This window comes from Myotis myotis, unplaced genomic scaffold, assembly GCF_014108235.1.
Source record: "Myotis myotis isolate mMyoMyo1 unplaced genomic scaffold, mMyoMyo1.p scaffold_m19_p_2, whole genome shotgun sequence".
NCBI classification, from domain to species: Eukaryota; Metazoa; Chordata; class Mammalia; order Chiroptera; family Vespertilionidae; genus Myotis; species Myotis myotis.
Genome location: NW_023416324.1, coordinates 4,170,186 through 4,176,940, shown reverse-complemented (window position 1 = coordinate 4,176,940; position 6,755 = coordinate 4,170,186).

Genomic DNA, 6,755 nt, shown 5'->3' with positions numbered 1-6,755 from the left:
GTTTGAGAGTTCGATCCCCAGTAAGGGCACATATTTTTAAAAAGAAAAAATAGATAACTTTGTTAGCATCTCAGATTTGACATACATCAAGTTTATTCCAGGTCTTGGACAATTGTACCTTAGATTTGGTTTATATAGCTCTGAGCATATACTCATTTATTTAAATATCTTGTTTCATGTTTACTCATGAAAGGAACATGTGTACATTTGGAGCAAACAGGTGAACTCTCAGCCCCTTAGCCTCAGCCTTGTGGCATTTCTTTTCATCCTGCCAAAAGTATGGTGATTTATTCCTCTGCAAGAAAATGGCATGAACAAGATCCCACATAAAGGAGCGTAGGTAGATATGCCTAAATCCACTTCGCATTCTTAGAAAGGGAAATGTGGGCTCTGTCTTTCAACTTGTGAACTTGGAGGAGAAGTGAGCGAGATGAGCATGTGCTCGCTCATGTGCAGGCCTCTTCTGGAGTCGCTCCCACAAGGCACTATGACAGCCGTGGGCAAACTACGGCCCGCGGGCCGGATCCGGCCTGTTTGAAATGAATAAAACTAAAAAAAAAAAAGACCGTACCCTTTTATGTAATGATATTTACTTTGAATTTATATTAGTTCACACAAACACTCCATCCATGCTTTTGTTCCGGCCCTCCGGTCCAGTTTAAGAACCATTGTGGCCCTCGAGTCAAAAAGTTTGCCCACCCCTGCACTATGACCTCCCACAGTGCTGCTCTTGCCAGAGTGGGAGGTTGATTGTGCCAGGTTCATTTTGTTCCAATCAAAGCACCGGACAAGGGTGTGCACTAGGCCCTTTTGGTTTGAAAAACTCAAAAGGTGCTTTCCCTGGTGGGGATTATATCTTGAAATTTATGGGAAGAAATCATGTTTTGGAAAAATCTTAATGACAGTGTGGGAGCAGGGAAAGTTTCTGTCTGCTACCTCTTCTAGTATGTCATTTATTCTTTCCTCAGACATTTACCGAGGGCTGATATATGCAGACACAATACTTGGCTCTTTTTGTCAAATTTTCTAAAATGGTATTGGGTGGAATCCTTTTTTTTAAAAAAAAATGAGACTCTTCAGTGTTTATATAGATAATAGCTATCCAGCTGCATTGCCAAGAGGTTTATTTTACAGTGATAAAATTGTGTTTTACAAAGACCTCCCAATAAACAAAGTTGTTACTCTATCATGGTTAGCTGGGTTCTTAGAAACATTATTTCAGCTGTGTATCTATCTAGAATAGTATGCTTGGAAATAATCCTGATCTATACAATTTGATCTAAGTGATCTCTTTCAACTATAATTTTATCTCATCTTTTAATCAACCTTGTAAACTGTATGTCTCATTAAAATATTTATGTAATTAAGTTGTTTTGGAGAATATTAAATGGCGAGAAAGCTGGAATACTACTGTAGGGGAGGGAAAATATCTTTCCTCTACCTTTTTATGTTCTTGGCTGAGGTTCCTATAACAAAAGACAGATTAACACAGCGGTTCTCAACCTGTAGGTCGCGACCCCTTTGGGGGTCGAACGACCCTTTCACAGGGGTCACCTAAGACCATCGGAAAACACATATATAATTACATATTGTTTTTGTGATTAATCACTATGCTTTAATTATGTTCAAATTGTAACAACAAAATTGGGGTCACTACAACATGAGGAACTGTATTAAAGGGTTGCGGCACTAGGAAGGTTGAGAACCACTGGATTAACAAGAGAAAATCATACAAATTTATTTAATATAAGTTTTATGTGACATGGGAGCCTTCATAAAGAAATGAAGACCCGAGAAACAAACCTGAGTGTTTTTAATGCTAGCTTTTTATTTAAAAAAATTTATTCCTCACCCAAAGATATGTTTATTGATTTTTTTTATAGGAAGGAGGGGGAGGGAGAGAGAGAGAAGCATCGATGTGAGAAACATTGATCAGTTACTTCCCATATGCACCCTAATCTGGGATCAAACCTGCAACCTAGACTTGTGCCTTTACCAGGAATTGAATCTACAACCTTTTGGTGTACAAGGCAACACTCCAACCAAATGAGCTACCCAGCCAGGGCTATGTTAGCTTTGATGAAGAGTGGAAAGTCATGGAAAGATGTGATAGGGCAAAGGCAATGGGAAATAAAGATCATAATATGAAATGTAGTAAACAGAGGAAAACTTAGCAACATCTCTTTGTTCAGATTCCCCTCTGTGTCCCTTATCTTCGAGGTAAAGTTCTCCTTTCCTCCAGGTATTGGGAAGGCACCTTTCATGAAGGCTTTATGACCTGTTGCAGGGGAAAGTCGAAAGTCCTTCCTGCCCCTATCACTTCTCAAATTCCTTCATCTTCAAATGCCAAGTTGCCAGATTTTGGGGTAGCATGTCCTGAACCTCATCATTCCATTTCTAGTACTAATTCTGCCATTCTTATACTTAATTTTTACCCCATTTTCTCAAGTCATCTTCCAACTATTCATGTAGACATTTTTGTGAGGAATGGTTATTAACTATATAAATTACTTTGAAACTACAATTTAAGGAACTGTATAAAAGCTAAATAGTACCACTTGTATTTAAAATCTTAAACACTTTAATATTAATAAATAAAATGGAGGCATTGTGTTTGGTTTGACTAAAGGAAGCTTGTGTTCATATTCTAGATATTTGAAGTAATGGGAAATAAAGATCATAATATGAAATTAATGTGGTGAAAAGGCTGACAATTCTGTTACTCCTGTTTTTCCCTTTCTTGGAGGTGAACTAAATTACTTTTTCTGTTATATTTTCTCTGAATGTAAATTGGGCTACAGAGATCTTATAATAACCCAAGACATCCTAATAAAAGAATATTTGTGTGTTAATATTACAGTCTGCCTCTGCAGGGTGTCATGAACAGCAGAAATGGAAGGCAAATTAAAACTGGTCCCTTTATCTCTTGCAGACACTGTAGCCCCTTTAGCGCGCTGCTTCAGTCTCCTACTCTGAAAAGAAATTAAGTAGAAATTGCCTGCTCAGAGTTTTAAAAAATCACAAGTGTCACCTGGGTGCTTTCTTAAGGACTCACTCCTCTTCCCTGTGAGCTGTCTCCTGTTCTTTCCTAAGAGAGCTTTTCTACTTAGTGGTGAAATGAGTGTCCCTTTCTTTTCTGCCTGAATTTAGCCACCAATTAGTAGATGAGCAGAAATGCTGCATGCTGAGCGCGGTGCGAGGGGCGCGGAAGAGGCTGACACTAGATGCTGCAAGCTATAAAGCGCCTTTTTATCTTCCAGGAGAGATCCTGGGTAGGTTGCTCTGCCCCCTGGAGCCTGGAGCTATTTCAGTCTAACTACTCATTAAAGTCAATCTGAGATACTGCTGAAGCCTTTGGATTCTTGAAGTGATTTGCCTCCACTTGAATTCAGCTAAAAATAGTTCACTTTTACTCCCCACAGGGCTGCTCCTGAGTTACATGAACTCTCCCCTCAGCCTCCCACCCCACCCAAAGTATTGATGTCCACAGCAAGGCTAGCTTCTTATTAAAGACCCAGGCCTGTTGCTGTGAATGCGTGCCTCACTGCAAGAAGGACAGGAAAGGAAGAACCCAGTGAAAGCTGAGCCCAAGAATGTGAGATAAGAAATCAGGACTGCCCGCTGGTGTGGCCCTGGTTGAGTGTCAACCCATGAACCAAGAGGTCACTGGTTCAATTCCTGGTCAGGGAACATGTCTGGGTTGCAGGCTTGATCCCCAGTAGGGGGGGGTGTAGGAAGCAGCTGATTAATAATTCTCTCTCATCGATGTTTCTGTCTCTCTATCCCTCTCCCTTCTCTCTCTCTAAAATCAATAAGAATATATTTTAAAAAGAAATCAGGACTTTGGTAAATAAACACACACAAACCCACAGATTTTCTTTTCCGCTCAAGTAAATTATTTTTAAAAAGAAAAACCCAAATTATATCTAAAAATTGATGAGAGTGTAGAGTAATGTGCCATACCCCTCCAAATAAATTACCTACTATGCCTTTCCATTTGGAAAACATTGTAGACTAGTAGGTGGCCTTGGAGCCATGGGCAGGAGAGTGAGCATTTCTCTCAAGCTGGAGCCAGCCCTGACAGGAGGAAACTCATCTCATGTTTACTTAGAAATAAGTGCAAGAAGGGATCGATTTATTTCTTAAAACTTATAAAACCATTCATCATTACTGCATGTGCGTCTGATCACCTACAAACCATATATGTACTGCATCCACAGACACAATGAAAAAATTGGGGTCAAAGACCCTAAACCAGCAGTTCTCAACCTGTGGGTCGCGACCCCTTTGGCGGTCAAACGACCCTTTCACAGGGGTCGCCTAAGACCATCCTGCATATCAGATATTTACATGACGATTCATAACAGGAGCAACATTACAGTTATGAAGTAGCAACGAAAATAATTTTATGGTTGGGTCACAACATGAGGAACTGTATTTAAAGGGCCAGAAGGCTGAGAACCCACTGCCCTAAACTGTTCTGTAAATGATCAAAATAATTCTAGACTGGTAATATTACACCAGTTTTCCATCGCATCCATCAAGGGCTTTGGGGAAAGTAAAGTTCTTGTTTGGGAGCTAAAGCAAGGTGGCTTAGGATGAGGAGAGCAAGACTACCATTTATGTCGTTTCCATCAGAATGGAAAATGCCTTGATTATAACTGCTGTGATATATTAGAGTGTTACTCAACAAATATTCACACCTCCGTCCCTTGGGGTGGAAGAGACTTCCTCACCCCACTGTTTAGGGCCTGGCCATGAAACAATTTGGTCAAGGGAATGTTTGTGGATGTGACTCCTGGAGAGGTCTTCAATTGCATCCACAGTTTGCCTTGGGACTCTTTCTCTTCTGCCATTCATCAAAAGAGTATGACCCAGGTAGAATCTAGTCCAAAGAGAATGAGGGGACATGTGGAACAGACAATCCCAATCTTCAGCTAAACCCTGCTGACCCCAACCCAGCCCAGCAGAGTCATAGTCAACCCGTGACCTGAAGTGGCCCACACTAGGCAATTCACAGATACCTGAGCAAAATAACTAATACTTGTTTAAGCCACTGAGTTTTGAGGTGGTTGTTATGCAGCAATAGCTGACTGATACACCATTCTTGTTCCTTTTTAGTCCATTCTCCATGCTAAAGCCATAGTCATCTATTTAAATACAAATCCAACCATGTCACGCCCTTGTTTAAACCTTTCAATGGTTCTCATTACTTTTGGAATAAAGACCTATGAAGTTCTCTAGATTTTTATGTATAATAAAGTCCCACGTACTCAGAGCTGGAGATATGAATAAGGTATGTAATTCCAACTGGTGCCATAGCTAACGTGAGGGGCAGGGGTGTGCCTGCCTTTCATAGTGACCTCAGAACCTCTTGGTGAAACCGCAGCCTTGATTGCACATTGCAAAGGGGCATCAGTCAGCATGTGCAGGGGTCGTGTGAAGTCATCCGAACTAGCTCTCAACCCGAACTGCCATTTGCTGCTGCTGGTGACAGTGGCTCTGCTCTAAGCCACTTTTTTAACAATTGCATTTTTTTCTGATTATATTTTTTAACGTACTTGGGTGTTTACGCCTATGAGTTTTTATGTACTTTTGGTGATGTTTCAGCTTTACGTCCTCTTCTAACGTCAGGAAAGTACCACTGTTTGTTTGCAGTCGTATTGTGTAACCAGCCTACCGCGGCTTCCATGTACAATACAGTAATTAATATTGTGCAAGTGTAAAACACTTCTGTTATGAAAGCAGTGTCTGGAAAATAAGAAATTATTAAAATGGTTACAAAATACTAAAAAAAAAGACCTATGACGTTCTCTAGGATCTGGGCGTGGCATCTCCCAGCCTCATTGGGGCCTCTTTCCCCATCACTCTGCACTCCAGCCGTCGGGCTTTCTCGCTCAGCTGTGTGATGTCACCATGCTCTCTTTTCTCCTCATGGCCTTTCTGTAGTTCCACTGTGTGCTCTCCCCACTCTTGTCTAGTTAACTCCTACTTACACCTCAAGTGTAAGCTTCAGTGTTACTTTCCCATAGAACTCTCCTTGATGCAAGGTTTGATTCCCAATTACATGGTTTCCCATCCCATTGTATTTCAGCTTTTAGCGTTCAACTACAGTTGCGATGAATTATTCAGTAGTAACTCATAGGTGTCTGTCTGACCCTTCATCAGGACAAGGACAAGATGTGTCTGATTTGCACTTTATCCCTTGCCTAGCACAGTGGCATGTACCTGGGAAGTACTCAATATTTTTTGAATAAGTGATTGACTACAGAGACTAGACTGAACAAAAGCCAGAGGAGAGGTCACATGTGATGTGGAAGATCTGAATTAGTTCAATAGAAAGAAAGGTCCTGTAAGAACTTCGTGTGCGATAGTGTGAACGTTGGAACACAAACACTGCAAAGGTCTCTTGTTCGTCACTGAGCCAGGGCAGTTATAATGAGAGCTCGATTTCCAACTGTTACTGAATTAGAAAGGGAAACTGATTATAAGCGGAAATGCCATTGTCTGGAGGGGAACTGGCTGTGGCAAGGTTGGACTGTAGTAGAACTACCAACGCATTTCAAACAAGTGAAGATGGCCCAAGAGTTTGAAAATAAGGTCAAAACTATGTCTTTTGGAGTTCTTAACTTTTTTTTTTTTTAATATATTTTATTGATTTTCCACAGAGAGGAAGGGAAAGGGATAGAGAGTTAGAAACATCGATGAGAGAGAAACATCGATCAGCTGCCTCCTGCACACTCCCCACTGGGGAT